At 35.3% G+C, this 17,969-nt stretch overlaps 1 protein-coding gene and 1 long non-coding RNA gene across 2 annotated transcripts in view; both read left to right on the forward strand.

The window, feature by feature from the left end:
* LOC113168482 (trichohyalin-like) overlaps positions 1-17,969 on the forward strand; it is a 928,554-nt gene that overhangs the window by 49,565 nt on the left and 861,020 nt on the right. The window lies entirely within an intron of this gene.
* LOC113168587 lies at positions 1,785-2,430 on the forward strand. Its single transcript, XR_003299482.1, has 3 exons — positions 1,785-1,872; positions 2,093-2,140; positions 2,355-2,430. It is a non-coding gene; the product is annotated as an uncharacterized LOC113168587 (long non-coding RNA).

Here is a 17,969-nt window from a genome sequence, read left to right on the forward strand (position 1 = left end):
AAAGAACCTCTCTGCTGGACCTACAGAGACAGTCAGAGGTCCTGATGACCTCTATACTGTCAGCAGCAGAGTGACTGTGGAGAAGAGACACAGCAACTACATCACCTGTAGAGTCCAACAGAGAAACATCAACCAGATCAGAGAGACACAGATACATACATCAAGTGAAGAAAAAAAAAACAAAAAAACTAAAGAATTGATTACTTTTTTACTCTCAAATAAGCTAGTTTAACTGTTTTACAGTGTTATACTCTGTTTTGTCATTTCAGATGGTTTTGTTAACATCCTGTCCAGTGTTTTTGCTGCCACAGTTAGTTTGGCTGTTTGCATCCTGTTTATTATTTTACTTGTCTTCTTCTTATGGAAGAAAAATGTAATCAGTAAGTCATGAATTTATTACACTGACATGTGTGTATGTGTATGTGTGTGTATGTTTCATCTTCTGTGATGCTGCTTTTCTTTCTATACAGAGTCCATGAGACGTCAGTGGAATGAAAGTGATCATGCAAAACAAGTAAGAAAGTCAAGACAAATGTTGTCGTCTTCTTTGTAGGTTTTATTGAATTGTAATCATAGAGAAATCTTTAAATCACAAATAACAAAACTTGAAACCTTTGATTACTATTTATTTTCTTTGACCAGTGAAAGTTCAACCTGAGCTGAGCTTCATTTTTGTTTTATACTTTTTTTTCTCTCATGTTAAACAGCAGCAGCAGATGATGGAGGACGCTGAGAACAAAGTGAAGAACCTGAAAGAGAAGCTGGAGATCAAGAACAAAGAGGTTCATTTGTTAATACTGATCTTTCTGTATTTATAAATGTCTGATCATCTCTGCTGTCAGAAACACACTGACTGGATCAAATACACCTGGTTCACTTTCTCAAACATGTCCACACTTAGTATGTTACCTACAGTATAAAACCCACTTAAACCCCAGTCCTGACTTAAACCTTAAATCTTTATTATTATATATTATATATTATTTTTCCATGCGTTTTTTGGCCTTTAGCTACTTCAGCATACTTTCAGCTACAGAAATCATTCAGGTATCAAAATGTTCAGCTTTTTCTGCTCTTTTAATCTTCCATTCAGTTTTTTAATATCTTTTATAGTTTTTCCATAATTACAGTTTTTGTGACTTGATGTTTTTGGCTGATTTTGGACTTTATAATGGGAGTGAATGATGGAACGTTGGTGCAGCTAGAGTGGATGACGTCACAGCTTAGAGAGGAGAGGCCGATTTTTTCAAACCGAAATCTTTCTCAAGAAACTGTCAGCACGGCCACAATTTTCACTCTTTCTGAATAATTTCTTCACAGAAATGTAGATAGACTTGTCCTGATTGTGATAAGTTACTTGTCTAAGCTCAGGGACAAATCGTTTTTTCTCTGTGAGCCTCAGAGTGACGGGAGTCCCCCTCTGCTCTCCCATTAGCGCCAATGTTAAATTCGGTCTGAGACTGTGTCCGACAAGCTGAAAGGTGCACTTGGATCTCTCGCTCCTGTGACCACAGTTTCCAGTCCTCAAACATAAAATTCACACTAGTGGTTCATTAAAGTCTTGGCTCTCACGTGGTTCGCTTTTTATGACGATATCTGTCGTGGTTTGGCTGAAAACAGCCTGTTTGTAAGGGCTCCAGCAATTAAATAATATATTTATAAATAATCTCCACAATTTCCCCAAGGGGATCAATAAAGTATTTGTTATTATTATTTATTATAATTCAAAGCTTTTTAATTATCATAAATATACAATTTCCTTATTTTGTTTCACTGTTCTTCCGGGTAAAAATGAAACAAGCTGAGCTGCAGCAGCTGCAGGAAGAGAAACTGCAGATTAAGAAGAAACTGCTGGAGGACAAGATCAAAGAGGTTAATTTGTTAATACTGATCTTTCTGTATTTATAAATGTCTTATCATCTCTGCTGTCAGAAACACACTGACTGGATCAAATACACCTGGTTCACCTTCTCAAACATGTCCACACTTAGTATGTTACCTACAGTATAAAACCCACTTAAGATACTGAGTTTTCTAATCACATGTATGATCTGATATGTTCATCATGTGTCTCTTTATCTTTTCCTCTCAGCTTGAAAGAATCAAAGATTCAAGAGCTCAACAATCCAGATTAAAAAGGGTAAGTGTTCATGGTATAAATGCAGCAAAACATCCTAAATGACCCTGAAATATAAAATAAAATGCAAACAACCAAATATAATTTTGTTTAAAGACCAGACTGAAAATAAGAGCTGAGACCACAGAATGGATTCTTTTTTTAGTTACCTAATTTTCACTTTTGACTTTTGGGTCACTGTGTATCATGATTAATTACATGTCTTAATATGGTTCAGTGGCTCACCAAGGACGAACATCGGAAGAAGATGGCAGAGGTTGAAAAAGAAGTTGAGTTACTGAATGAGCAGCTGGAAACCGAAAAGACTAAAATAAAAAAGGTTTGTATTTTTACTTTTCCTAAATTAAAAACTTTTTCATAGTCAGATGCAGTTTTTTTTCAGGTTCAAATATGAAAAAAAAAGTGTCCTGTATTAAGAAATCAATTTGAACTTATTCTAGTTTCACTGAGACTGATGCTGGTCGTCCAAGATATATGTATTAATAATAAAACATGTTCCTCATATTGACGTTATTTTCTCCAAGTTAAAAAACAAACAAGTTCATCAGCTTCAGAGGATGGAGACCAACAACACAGAGGTTCATCTTTCTACTTTAACTTTAACTAAATCTATTGATAGTTGCCCTGCTAGAAATTACAGTGTACAGGGCAGTTTTTAGCTGTTTTTAATGAGGTGGAATAACAAATATAACAGTTTATTAGTCTTCTGTTACATGTCTTTAATTAAAGAACATGTCTCTCTTCATTTCTGTCTTTTATCAGTTGGAAACAAGTGGAGCTGCTTCAGCTGGGTCCTCCACCTATGAGGCAAGTGATGATGGTAAATTCAAATGTAAAAAATTAGTGATTTGTCTATTTGAAAATAGAAAACAGATGTTCAGTAAAATAAAGTCCACAAGAAAAATGTCCACACACAGAACTGAGCAGCACTGAACAACAGATTTAATTGAACTACAGTAGTTAAACTAACTAATGGAAAAATTAAATCTCTGTCTCAGTTTAAATAGATCATTTCAAACAAGGATTCAGGAGAAGAAACAAGAATAACAAGGTTGATCTGATCGTTATGAACTTTCTGAATTTAGACACATTTTTTTTTCCATTTGAATTTCTGCACCACTGTCATGTGAAACAGACAGGGGTGTTTATTATAACATACAGTATACATTTTAAAGAGTATTTGTGCTTCACGGAAGGGGAGAAGCCGCCATTAAAAGGATTAGAAATTAATTAGAAATTAAAAGGGATTAAATAAAACAGATGTAATAAGTAATAGAAACATAGTTTCATCGAGGTGTATATAAATCTTTTCATTGAAATAAAATCCTGATCATCAGTGACACAGTCTGTACAATAACAACACATATTAGTCAGAATTTTTATCTTTGAGGTTTTGTCCAACAAATCTGGATTAAACATCTACATTTGTGTCATCAACACCATACATCCAGACATAGATAGATATCTGGTAAATATATGCAACACATGTGTAAATGGACTTTTGTTTTGTTCTTTTTCATCTTTCTCCTTTCTATCAGCTCCAGGATGAGAAATGGAGCTGAAAGGAGGAACAGGAAAATCAGCCAGGGTACATCAATATGAAGGTTGATGCTGTCATTACCTTTTTCTTCAACTATATTGATTTTAATTTAGACTTTTTTATTGTTTAGTCAAACTCTAAAGTAAAGTCAATAAAATAAATAGTAACTCACATTACACAGGAGGAGAAAACCACCAAACAGAACAAAGGAAACAAAGAGGTGGATCCAAAAAATGCCATCATTCATTATTTATTAATATGTCTTTTTATTGTTTTACTAATTTGAGACCAAGACAACTGAAACTAATTCCATTAAAACAAGTCACCAAGTTATCGTTGAGTCTAGTCCCACCGAGAATAATTCAGTCTATTGATTGTTTCATGAGAGTAAATGTGGTGAATTAAATTTTGTGGGCAATACTTAAAAAGGTGCTTTTGAGTAATTACTTTAAAGTAAGGTCCATTTAAATTGTCTGTTTTAGCTCAGTTTAAATGACAAACTACAAAATGAATTCACCACCAAACTAATAGTAGTGAGAACAAAATAAATCAAAAATATCAACTTGTTGCAGAGACTTAACTAATTTTAATATGTTCAAAGGCAAAGCCAGGTTCTGATGTCACTGGTTCATCTCTAACAGCTGTTATAGTAGAAGTCAGTACAGTAATGATCTGAGTACTGACTCACTTTTCTTACATTAGTGACCATAGTATAAACACATTGAAACCCATGATGTCCTTATATTGAACATCAGTGACAAACTGGACTAATGGCTATATATAAATAATATATTTGAAAACCTCATCATGTGTTATTGTTTATAGAAACCAGCTGATTATGAATGAAAATGTTGAGTCAGACTGATACTGTCTGACTGTATCTTGACTCACAGAAGAGAAAACATGTATGTCTCTCATCTCCTCTCTTTATCTTCGTCTTCTCTCAGGTGAAACAAGGACTAAATCTTTACAATAACCTTGGACAAGAAAACAAGTTCCAGCATCAGTAGCTGCAACAGGAGAAAAAAGAGGATCAACTTTTCTTCATGCATTTTTTTTTTATGTTATGGACTGGCCCGTCCGTTCCCCAGACCTGAATCCAATTGAGCACATCTGGGACATCATGTCACGCTCTATCAACCAACACCACGTTGCACCACAGACTATCCAGAAGTTGGCGGATGCTTTAGTCCAGGTCTGGGAGGAGATCCCTCGGGAGACCACCGTCACCTTATCAGGAGAATGCCCAGGCGTTGTAGGGAGGTCATACAGGCACGTGGAGGCCACTCACACTACTGAGCCTCATTTTGACTTGTTAATAAATTTGATTTGAGAGCAAGAATATGTTTAAATAGTCACATTGTCAGTTTTGCAGAATCCACAAGAAAACTCTCTTTGAGTTTGGTGTTAATTATTTGGTAATTTGTAACTACTTTAAGTGCCTGAGCCTCAGCCTTAGATTTATTGGTTGTATTCATAAGAACTTTGTCCTTGTTTGTAACATCCCCATTTTCTGATTTGTGTACAAGTGTCTAGATCATAGACAGAGATACACACTAACACACATACTTATCCATACAGTCAGTCTGTATGTGCACATACACACATTATTTGCAGTCACACACAGCCTGTTATAATTTGTATATATTGCATTAGGTCTGCGGGATGCTGTTCTGGTTGTATCAACATTTGGGTAATGGGAGTAGGTTAGTTAGGTCAGATTTAGTTTTGTTTGTTTACCAGAGTCAGTTAGTCAATAACAGGTTGTTAAAATGACTTCTTTATATTTATTATTTCAATAGCATCCAGTTCCTGTGTTTCTCCTTATATACTTCTTCTTTACATGGTTTATGACTGTTTCAACCATTTGAGGTCTAACATCCCCCCATTGAGGGACCCTGAGAAGCATTTTAGAAACACAGTGTGAATCAGTGTACAAATCCCCATACAAGCTCTTAAAACGTTTAATTTTAAAACCCATAGCTTTACATTTAGACTTCCTAACACACGTTCTCATTTTACTTTGACACCAAAAGTAGTCAAATAAACCTTATTTTTTGCAGAGTTACACTAATTCAATGATATATTTTTTAATGCTAAAAGCCTCTAGAATTATATTAATATCTTGTAGTGTAGGTTAATAATTTTATTTTCTGCGCCATTACCAGACAATGTCTAAAAAGGTGACTGTAGGTACTCTTTATGTACACTACTTGTGGCTTGCTACCCCCTCCCATGGCAAAGAAATTTTTATTTCTTGTCTTATTCCAACAACTACCTCTTCATCTACCATCTGCAAGGCCCTGAACGTCTGGTGATTTGAAGCTATACCTAATTATTTTACCGCCTACAGGCCTGATATTTTTTTTTTTTTTTTTTTAAGGCTGCATTCAGTTTGCAACCTGTTAGACACTCTCAGGACCATGCTATAAATCATGTAGATGATGATTACACATCTTTATAAAAGCCACATTTTCCAAGGATCCCTTTTTGTTTAATTCTGAACTGGTTCTCTAGACCTTTCATGTCTCTCACATGGCCCCCAAGAGGACGTCTGGTCACCGTCATGAAATCTGTTTATTATTGTTTTGTTACAGACATTCACACCAGTGGCCTGCTGGGGGTAATTTTGCCCTGACAGTGTTCATCTCATTCCGTCTTGCACAAAGGATCAGATACTGGTCGTGTTGATGCATGAAGGACCTTCCACGGCCCTGTCCCACTGTCTTAGAGTAACTGTCTGTCTCCTGGACTCAGACATACTGATGTGACATCCTGGGGGAGTTGGACTGTCTGTTCAACCTCTGTAGGGTCTAGGTATCACCTCATGCTACCAGTAGATACACTGACCCCAGCAAGATGCAAAACTACTGAAAAAACTGTCAGAGAACATGAAGAGAGAAAAAATGTCAGTGGCCTCCACCTATAAAACCATTCCTGTCTTATTTTTGCCCATCGAGTTCAACTGTTGATTTCATTTACACCAAAGCAGCTGAAACTGATTAACAACCCCCTCAGATACTTAACAGACCAGATTCATATCCCAGAAGTTTAACTGAATTGATGCTAAACTCTGATTAAAAGTGATGCTTAAATTTTTTGAGCAGTGTATATTGTATTGAAGATTTTGGTAACGTATCATGTATTTTGAAATAATATAATGTGTCTCAAGTGATAAGTGATAGCAATATAAAGAAACTTGTACCTGGTAGGTCCAACCAGTGGGCATTCAGTGTTGCTGGCTACCATTACACCATGAAGACAAACACTCATAGCAACTCAGAGATCAGGTTATTAAAAAACATATGTCAGGGAATGGGTAAGGTACTGAACAAAGAGTAACAGACACCTAAAGGTTTTCATTTTCAGTTTTGCACAGAGCACAAAAGGGCAGGAACACAGGTGACCACAAAAGCAGGAAAATACACCCCTGCACAAAGCAGGATTCCAGCATAACTTTGATTCTCAATACTCTCTTGCCCCTGTACCTCAAGAGCAATGTTCAGTCAGAAGAGATTATGCAAAGTTTAAGTCTAGTATACAGTTTTCATAAAATACTCATCCCAGGGACAAAGTCGGTGTTCTAATTGATGCAGCAGAATAACATGTACTGTCCTTCCTCAAACTCCCTGCAAAACTTTAACTGCACACACTGTCTCCTATTGCTTAAAGTGTTCAGAATAAGAAATGAAAAAAACAAAACAAAACAAAACAAAATGCTTCCTGAGTATATTACTTGTACCCGCATACCTTGCCAACTTGAATTGCAATGCAGGTTACAATTTTTTTTTATTGTTTACTGTTTATTGTATGATATGTAAGATGTGTGTGGACTGACTGTGTCAAAACCCTTATAAAACCCTTCAACTGCTTTTGCCGACTTTATGAAACAAAAAAACATATAATTCTGTTGTAGAAACGCAATAATAATTGTAATTTTACGGTGCATTTTAAAAAAAGTCAAAAACACTTTACAAATTTAAAACAAACACCAACAATAAAACAACTGCAACAGCAACAACAACAAAACCTGTTTAAATGTATAAGGTCAAACATATATAAAAGAGTAAACAGTACAATCTGAACTAATAACTCATGTCTCCTCACATGATTGTACAAACTCTATTGGACCTGTTGGAAAGAATGAGATTGTTATTCTTTGACCTTTTAAAAGCATGTAATTAACTTACATTAACCAGAACTGCCTGTTTTTTTTTCCAAGTGCACTGGTGCTAGTAATTATATATTTATTATATTCATAATGTGCCATATTACATTACATATTTACACGCGGGTGCTAGTGATCTGTACACTGGAGAAATACAATTAATAGGCTCTAGGTGCCCCCTGCTGGCACAACAGAGATAGACTCTGAGCAAGACATTTTAAGGATAAGGTAGGAAGATCGGACGTGTCTACATCATAGAGTAGTAGTGTAGTATAGTGTAGTAGTGCAATATTGTATAACAGGATAGTGTGTTAATTCTCTTCAAGAAGAGGATAATTACTGTAGTAATACACATTCATGGATTTAGATGGACATGGTTACCAAATGATAAAGTGAATTTAAATTAAATAGAAAGTCATACATAACAGATGTTTGAATAACATACTTGTAAGTTTTACAAATAATGGTTATTTCATCTTTTAAAAACAAGTTTACATAGTTTTAAGAAGTGAATCAGTTTATTTAATTATTTGATCATTCTTTATTTACATATGAAATGTGAAAAATAAACCCTTTGAGCTTTTTCTTCAGTTCCTTTGTTTAGTTCTCAGCCTCCATTGTGTAAGACAGTAGAGAAATGTGGGGAAGAACTTTATTGTTTGAGTGCATCTAACATTAAAATAATAAAAAAAAAAAAAAACAATTTAAGCAAAAAAAAAAAAATAAGAAAAACATTTTTAGCAGATATACAGTATATTTTACTTGAAACAATTGAGTTGTTAGAAATAGTAATTATGTATAGTTTATACTAAGCCAACAATGAAACGACTGAATAGATGTCTACAAATTCCATAAATCTGGTATCTATCTTTCGAACTGCAGTTATATAGAGTTGTGTCTTGTAAAGTTACAGCTGTTGTTAGTCAGTAATAGTTTAATTTTGTCTCTTAATACAGGTCAACTTATCACTAAGAAAATCCGTCTATATTCTTTTTGCAAGATTTTTTGCAAGATTATGCTCAGATTAAATAATTAAATAATAAATGAAATTAAAAAATAAATAAAAATAATGACACTTTAACTCACAATGTAATACAACAAGTAGCTTGTGCATCTGTTTGTGCATTGGGAGAAGATCAACAAACAGAATACTGGTGGTACTGAGCAGTGGTCAGTTGGACAATTTATTAATTTGTGAGGAAACGAGGAACACGTTTCTGAATTGGTGTTTTGGCAAAAAACATAAAAAAAAACTGTTTTACCTATATTTCCTGATGCCTAATTTCACCACAATTGACAATACTTTTAGATCAATTCTTTTCATTTTTCATTTAGCAATTGAGATGACCACACTCTGTGGAGAGAGGAAAACGACACATTGAACAAGCCGCCATCAGCAATACAACATAAATAAAATAAGGTAAGTAAAAATATCACATACACATACATGTAAACTGTCCCTTAGGTCACCTAAATTCCAGAGAGGAGCAGTATATGGTTACAGCAGTATAATGAGGTCTGCTGCTGTAACCATGCTTATATCTATTACTTACTCTGAATACACCTAATTTAAGTGGGAGGATGGGGGAGACCAAGAATAGGATGTTGGACTGGAGCTGGTCGCAGCAGTTCAGAAGAAGCTGTTACATCCAGTTACCAGGAGATGGTGTCAGATCCCTTTCAGGTAACATGCGTGTTCCAGCTGCAGGGCCGACCATCCCCCAGAGGCTGTGGCACCCTTATTGCCAGAGATTAGTACACTGTTATTTGTGGCTCAGAGGACCCAATCACCTGGACTCCACTGCACGGCCTACATGTAGGTAAAAGGCAACAGGGTGATGAGGCCATCGGCCAAAGTGCTGAAATTGAATTACATTAAAATTTCAAACTTCGTTCATAATATGTGCTTATAATATAATTATAATTTTTGGCAAATTATATGATAATTTCCTTTCTCAGATACAAGTTGCTGAAAATGCAATACTTTCCATGACCAATAGGTGTCAGAGTAAACAATGTCTTCATATATCCGATCAGAAAGACAGAGGAGAATGAAAAAATTGTGGTGTAGTCTGATGACTCATGTTGTCTTCTACATTGTATGGATAGTCAGGAGCGTGTCACTTGTCGTAGGAAATGGCAACAGGCCTTATGGAAAAATAACCCATAGAGACCACACCTTGCAACCAGAGAAAACTCCAGAGTCCATACTTGAGTGGGTCAAAGCTGACAGCAGACAGGAAATGGTATTAAAAAAAAAAAAAGATTTATAGTCAGCTCCATTCAGCTTGTACTTTCAGGGGTTGCCACGGTGGAGCATTTAGCATAAGTTTTCACACCAAAAGCCACTCCTGCTGCTCCCCTGTGTCTCCTGACCTAGCACCAAGGTCACCCACTCCTTCCATATTTAAATTCACTGTGGCTATGTGGCATGCACACGAACCAGGTCAAAAAAGGTTAAAAAACACAATCTGACAATAATCGCACACTCTTCAAATAATGATAAAGTTTGAGAGACCAGAACAAGGTTGGTTATGTTCCAGTAGCCAAACTGGTTGACTGGCAAAGACAAAAAAAGGAGTACTTTATCAGAGAGTAAGGGCTGAGCAAACCAATCAAAAACTGGGGCATATAAATTGACTTCAGGAAGAGGAGGTTCTCACCCACATACATTAGTCTGAAACTCAGTGGGTAACAAGAAAGCATGAAGGTCACAGCTCTCTGTTTCAGACTTGGTGAGTCTTTATATTTGTTCACATTTGATCTATTCTGAACCTGTATGTTTTATATGCAACTTTACTCATTTGTTTATCCAGTGATGCTTGAACTTATTTTGCTGAAGGAACAAGTTCAGTTACACAGAACAGAGAACAGTTACACTCAGAATAGAGGTAAGTGACAAACAGGAAATAACATGATTTTAAATACTTTGTATTCTCTTTATCTAAAATACATATGAATGTATCTCTCAGATATCATATATTGCCAGTTCTGTATTTTCTATTCACTATTTTTTTCTTGTTTTCATAAACAGCTTTTCTTCACATCACTCCAAACAGACTGCAGCACTTTCAATTTACCTCTGTTTCTTTTGACTGTGTTGGGTTTGGTGGTCTGACTCACTTGAAAGCAGTTAGAAATACAAAGGAAGTGAATCTCTCATGTGTCGGTAAGAGGACGACAACATCACCCTGCACCATTGATAGAGCCTATTTAGAAGACAGTGGAGAATACTGGTGTGAGAGTGAAGGACAGAGAAGTGACAGAGTTAACATCTCTATCACTGGTATGTTTGTTGAATTTGCAAAGCTTGTTAAAAGTACCACTATAGTTACTTCAGAAAATGTTTAAATACATTAACCCTATGCACAAGCACAAAAAACATAAAAAATCAATTATTTTGTTTATTTTAACTTTAGCTGATTAAATTACTATTACTATTATTTCTTTGTCTATTTACAAAGAGAAAAAAATATTTTTACGTGAACAGACATGGGTTAAAATGACCTGCCTTGGAGATTAGCTATAGGAGTTTTTCTATCATACATGTCGCAATTGTTATTCAGCTGGAAAGCACTTGGTTTTACCATTAAGACTGAAGTGGACAATAATAATAAAAAAAACTTTGTGTAACTGTGTTTTTGTCCATGAATGGAAAGTAAACTCAAACAATTAAAAAAAAATAAATAAATAAATTCTTAAGTGAAAAACTTTTTTTGAGAGAACTGTTGCTGTCATTAAATGTCTCGATGATTTTAAGTTGTACAGACCCTGGACAACACTTAAACATCAGATGGTGAGATAAAGAGAAAAACAGAAAAAAAATTAAACAAATTTTAAATAACTGAAGTAATAATTTTAGTATTCCTGTAACAAATTATTTTGTCACTCTATGAGAAATTATTGCTTCACACATTTTATCCTTCTGGGTAACAGCAACAATTGTTAAACTCAATTGTAACTCAATTGGTAACTCTACATACCCTTTATACAGTCAAGGTTTAGTCAATGTTTTGCAGATGACACACTGTTTTGCAATGACATCTAGTTTTTACATACGCATTCCTGTGTCTATTTTTCTCTGTATCTGTGTCTATGTTTTTTTTTTTACTTTACCAATCAAAGTTATTACTTATTTATATAATAAGCTATAACATTTAATTTTGTCAACATGTTTGTCAGCGGGTCCTGTGATCCTGGATAGTCCTGCTCTTCCTGTGATGAAAGGAACAAATGTGATTCTACGCTGCAGGAGCAAGAACCAGTCCACCAACTTGGGCATTTTCTACAAAAATGATGTCCCCATGCACAACAGCTCTGCAGAGGACATGGAAATTAAGAATGTTTCCAAGTCTGATGAAGGTTTCTACAAGTGCCATGTCTTCAGTATTGGAACATCACCAGCAAGTTGGTTGGCTGTGAGAGGTTAGACATGATCAAATAGGTGTCACAAATCACACCATCAAAATAAACTAAATAACTAATGTATCACAAAACCATTAGCCAGACCCAGATATTCCTAGAATATATTTCTCTTTTATTTCTAATAAGATATACTTTGGTACAAATTAATTAGCTTAAATCTAATTGGCGTATCCAAAATACTCAATTTAATTTCATGCCAAAGTTATATTCATGGACTGTAATATTGAGTCATTAATGTGTTCAGCATTGTAGTGGAGCTTATTTTATTTATCTCATGTACTGTTTGTCTTATCTCGTGTTTTGCATCTACTAATTTGAATGAAAACAATTCAGATGCTGTCTTATTAAAAGTATCCATTAACTAGTAAGTTAAATGAATGGCATTGAAGTAAGAAGTAGAAGAAATACTAAAGTATAGTAGAAATCCCTCAGAAATGTGCTTGTGTTAGTTAGTAACCAGTAAACTTAAGCAGAAAGAAAAGGAAAAGAAGCAGAAGGCTGAAAGAGCTGCTTCCAAAGTATTATGAACATAAAATGTTTATGCACTTTCCCGTAAATTAATGCAAATTTTTATAATTGTGTCATTTTCTGGATTTCTGCTGCACTGAGCTTTACTTTATTTTATAGGTTGGATATGTAGAAAGTAGGTAAAAATATATGTAAAATGAAAATTCCATTTCTGTCACCTCAACACCAGCCCATGAAGACCCCCTCTCTGATGACTCAAACTCACCAAGTGTCCTGCTCCTGCTGCGGATTGCTGTCACCATTTTTATGGCTGTGATGCTGCTGCTGCTGGGACTGTCAAAGTTAAAAATATTGGCTTTAAAACCCTGCTGCGCATCTGAGTAGCAGGCTGCCACAGACACACTGGTCTACAACGACTGATGTTGATACTAGTGCACATAAGTACAGCAAGTATGGATGTAGTGTTGATACTTGTCTTCTTTTTTCTGTTTCATTGTTGATGTCGGTATTGTTACTTTCTATCGTGTTCAGTTTTACATCTTTAAGTAGGTTAACCCCTGAATAAATTCAACTGCAAAGAAAAGGGGGCAGGCAATGTGTCAGTTGAGGTTGTTTTTAAACTGAGGTCCAAATTATTTTTACATCCTCTCTGTATCACCAGTGGTGTTTGGATTTAGACACATGATGATGGTGATGGTGGTCACATGGTGATAATTTGAGTTCAAGTGTTGAGACAAACCAGAGCAGAAACCCACAAACAGAAAAAGATACAAAGCTACTGAGCCCTATATCAGTATTAATAATCAGCTCTTTAAAGTTCATCTCTGTCTCTCTTTGACCAACTGGTGGTTTCTCTCTGTAGGTGAGGATGAGGCCTTGTGTCAACCTGTTTATGCTGCTTTAACCAGGAAAAAATCACAAGCTCTACAAATAGACAGACACAGTCTATTATTCTAATACAGTTCAACAGGTTTCTGTGTTTCACATATCTTCAGATAATTTACATGCAATGTGAAGTTGCTGAAACGTTTACTCTTGCAACATGTCACTAGGAGCAAGTCCTCTGAGGAGGCTTTGTGAACACAGAAATCTTTCCAATGTTGACTCTGTTTTAAGCTACAGTAACGGGTCCATAAATTAACCAGCTGCAGAAGCAGAGATGGTTCAACCTGTGAATGGATGTTAAGAATGTGTGATTGTTTCCACTATGCAACTGACACTAGCTTTTACATAATTTTCACACCAAGGTTAGACATTTGTAGAAAGAAGAATGAAATATGTAATGTAAACTGAGATTGTGTGGCCTTAATAATGTGTTACATTATTGTCTAAGCATCTTTTTATTTAAACTTTGAAATATCTATTAAAACCACCAAGTGTTCTATGCATAGGGTCAATTGTAATGTTACAGGAAATCCTTTGACATCTAACACATCCCATGAAGACCCCCTCTCTGATGACTCAAACTCCCCAAATGTCCTTATACTGCTGCGGATTGCTGTCACTCTTTGCATGGTTGTGGTCAGGGTTGTAAATATGGGTTTCAAAATCCAGCAGCGGCAGCAGGCTGCGTAGAAACATTAGTTTAAGTGTTCGGTTAGGGCTCTAATAATAATAATAATAAGAATAATGTATACTTTATTGATCCACTTGTGGAAATTCGTTTTGGACAGCTGCCAGACTGAGTCGGCGCTACTACGGGGTTTCGGTGTCTTGTCCAAGGACACCTCAGCTGATTAACATGTTAACTTGATTAATGATATAATTATAATTACCTCCTGTTTTACTATTTTCAAAGTAGCTGATTTTGGTGTCAGACACTATTTTATGGTATTGATTTTAAAATAACATGTATACTGTAGTTTTTAAGTTTAAAGACGTAAGTTAAAAAAATAATCAGTGATTTTCCTCAGATATTATGTTCAATCTTCTACAACTCAGAGAACTGAGACTCATTCAGTTTTCTGTAACATTCTCCTTAGTCTAAAACAGTGTGTTCAGTTTAACATCTTTAAGTAGGTTAACCACTGACTAAATTAAACTGCAAAGAAAGGGGGCAGTTGAGGTTGTTGTTAAACTGACAAATTATTTTTATATCCTCTCTCTGTATCACCAGTGGTGTTTGGATTTAGATATTGAAGATGGTGATAATTTGAGTCCAAGTGTTGATACAAACCAGAGCAGAAACCCACAAACAGAAAAACACACAAAACTATTGAGACCTGTATCCGTATTTATAATCAGCTCTTTAAAGTTCATCTGTCTCTCTGACTAATAGTGGTTTCCCCTCTCTAAGTCAGGGTTCCTGCCTCATCCTCGTGCTGTTGGGTTATTTGTCTCCGCCTGGTGTTTCCCTGGTCTCCCTTCCTCCACTCTCCTAGACTCAGTATTGACTGACTTGTTTCACCTGTGTGTCCCATTTGTTTTATAATCTCCTCTCAGTCTTTTGTTCGTTGCTGATTTGTGGCTTATCAGATGCTCATTATACTCTGCATTGTTCAGCATACGCGCATGACTTTTCACCCTCCGTGACTCTGGTTTGTTTGTTCCTCCGTCCGTCCATTATTCAGTCAAGGATCTTCTTTTTTGTTATTGGATCCCCTGGGCTCCTTCTTTGGTTGTTGGACTCTGTTTCCCCGCTTGCAGGTTTATGTTTTGCCTGCTACTGTAGTGCCTTTTTCTTTGGTACTTTGTATTGTTTCGTTTGTGTATTTGTTCGTGTTTTGCCTGCCTTAAGCAGTGATTTTTGTTTCTTTGCATTTCTTATTCCATGAGTTTGTAGTTTGTATAGTAGTGCTTTTTTCAGTTAGTTGGTTCTTTATGTGTTTAGTTTATTAATTCGTATTTTGCCTGTGCTTCTACAGAGTTTTCAGTTGTCGCTTTGTTTATGGTTTTGTTTGTACTTTTCTACCGTGTTGTTTCGGGTCTCTTTACGTTGTTTTGTTACTGTACAAGTAGAATAGTCATAGATTGCTGCGGATTCAAACAGGAGTGGCCATGTGACCATATTTTCTGTATAAGCCTACTTGCTGGTTATTACTTCCTGTGGCATAACTAAAAAAAAAAAAAAATACATTAACTTGAATAGCCACTAGAAGGTGCTAAAAATGTTCAAACAAAAAAGTGCTGTTGCATTGGAAACAACTCAGATGAATGAATCTACATTTCTACATCTACTATATTTCAGACTGAGGAGGTTATTTTTGCTTATTAAGTTGTTGTAAAATGTATTCTGTTGGAAAAAAAACAAGATCAAAACATAACACAAAAGTGGCAAGTAATATATATTAAATCATAAAAAATTCAGTTTTGTTCATTTTCATGTTTTGTTTTTTTTTAAATTTAACGTCAGAGACTGACCAAAACATTTCAATAGGAAATCTACACATACTCCCACAGATAATCCAATGAAAAACACCGGCGTACAACAAAACACAAACCGGGAAAAAGTATCACAGTCCACAATCCCAAAAAAATAATCCATGAAACCAAGTCCTCAACCATGGAGTACCTTAAATCCTCCAAACAAGGCTGTAATGAGAGGCAAAAGTAGAGTCTGATTCTTGTCTCTAATTCAACAAACGATCTGGCAACAGGTCTGTGGAACACTGCAGGTAAAAAGCCCTCCGGTGCAAAACAGGTGCAATCAATGAGTTTAATGAATGACAAGCTGCTGCATGAACACCACACCGCCTGGAAACGGGACCTTCAAAATAAGAGGCCGGACTGAAAGGTAGTCAGCGGATCCTCACAGCATATTCATACACACGAGGTTAAATAAATATTTCCATTTATTGTGTCTGTTGAGTCTCTTTAGTGGAAACTATGTGTGAATTTACAGTGAGTGAACAATAGGCTTCTCTATTGGTTTCTGCTCTCAGTAAATAAATTCCAGTTAATCTTTAGCAAATTCTCATAATTTTTCATGACATTTCTTTTGTCATTCGTTAATGAAGGCTCATCAGAAACTGTCATGCTGTGTCTGTGTTTATTTCACTTTAAAGTAGCATTTTCTCACCTGTGTCTGCTTGCTGAGTTTAACAAATATCACATAACAACACGGGAAGTTTGCATGGAGCTATTGTAACTTCTTTCCCTGTCCTCATTCTCTCCTGATGACCATTCATAATTTAGTTCAAATTTTATATTCAGAAAACAGTTTCAGTGCAATTTCTTACACTGTAGTGTAAGCTAACGACTGACAGTTAAACAAAGGTTTCTAGTGAAGAAAAATAATATAAATATTGTTTTTATTTAATCACATATTATATTAATTGTTAATAAAAATCTGTTTTGTTGAATTTAAATTTACTCAGCTTATTTAGATGTTTTCTTATGTCTACAAAGGATCGGGTTTGGTTCCTGCAGAGAATAAGTGAGATGTGTTTTGTCTGATGTTCAGTCCATCACTTGTTAAAATATTTGTAGGGTTACGGTACAGTTACCATTTTACAATTCAACATAGGTCTTATGGACATAAACTTTCTTCATGGTCAATTGTTGATCAGCACTTATTGTTATTAGTTACTGTAGATGAGATGTGAGTTCATGATGAACATCTTCAGTTTGGTTGAATGGAACTCTAGGAACCTTCTAGGAGGAGCCCTACCATGGAAACCACTTTTTATTCTTAGCCTTGAGCTGGAACAAAAAGGAGAGGAAGACAGATTAATTGTAAGTTGTCAATAAAACAAACATCATCAAACATCTCTGAACCAGTTTTCTTCTTCATCAACTGGTTCTCAGTTCATGTCAGTTCACTATGCTGATATTCAATACCTGATTAAGCTGCTCAGTTATAAAACACAGTAAAATGGATACAAAAATCTTTGTCTCAAAGTCGTTATTATACTTTCATTATCTTGGTAAAATAAAAAAAATAAAATGTGTAATATTTTTATCTAGCTTGTTGTTCAAGGTCCCAGCCTTTATCCTGTTATGTTCATAAGTCTTCAGCTTTGTTTACAATTGAGAGATATAGGAGTGATGACAAACAACACATTTTATCAAAAAGATGTATAAACAAAATTTATTCTGCTGAAATTCTTCTTTATGATTGGTTGTGAGTTGTTTGTTTGTTTGTTTGTTTGTTTTTTCAAAATCTCATTTAAATCGTTAAAATCAATAACCTAAATCAATCAACCTTGGAACATAATAGCCTGTGTTTTGCTTCATATCTTAGGGTTAGAGCTGTATTTAATGGTTAAGAAAAAGTTTCCATATTGTAGATC

This window comes from Anabas testudineus, chromosome 18 (genome assembly GCF_900324465.2).
Source record: "Anabas testudineus chromosome 18, fAnaTes1.2, whole genome shotgun sequence".
Classification (NCBI taxonomy): domain Eukaryota; kingdom Metazoa; phylum Chordata; class Actinopteri; order Anabantiformes; family Anabantidae; genus Anabas; species Anabas testudineus.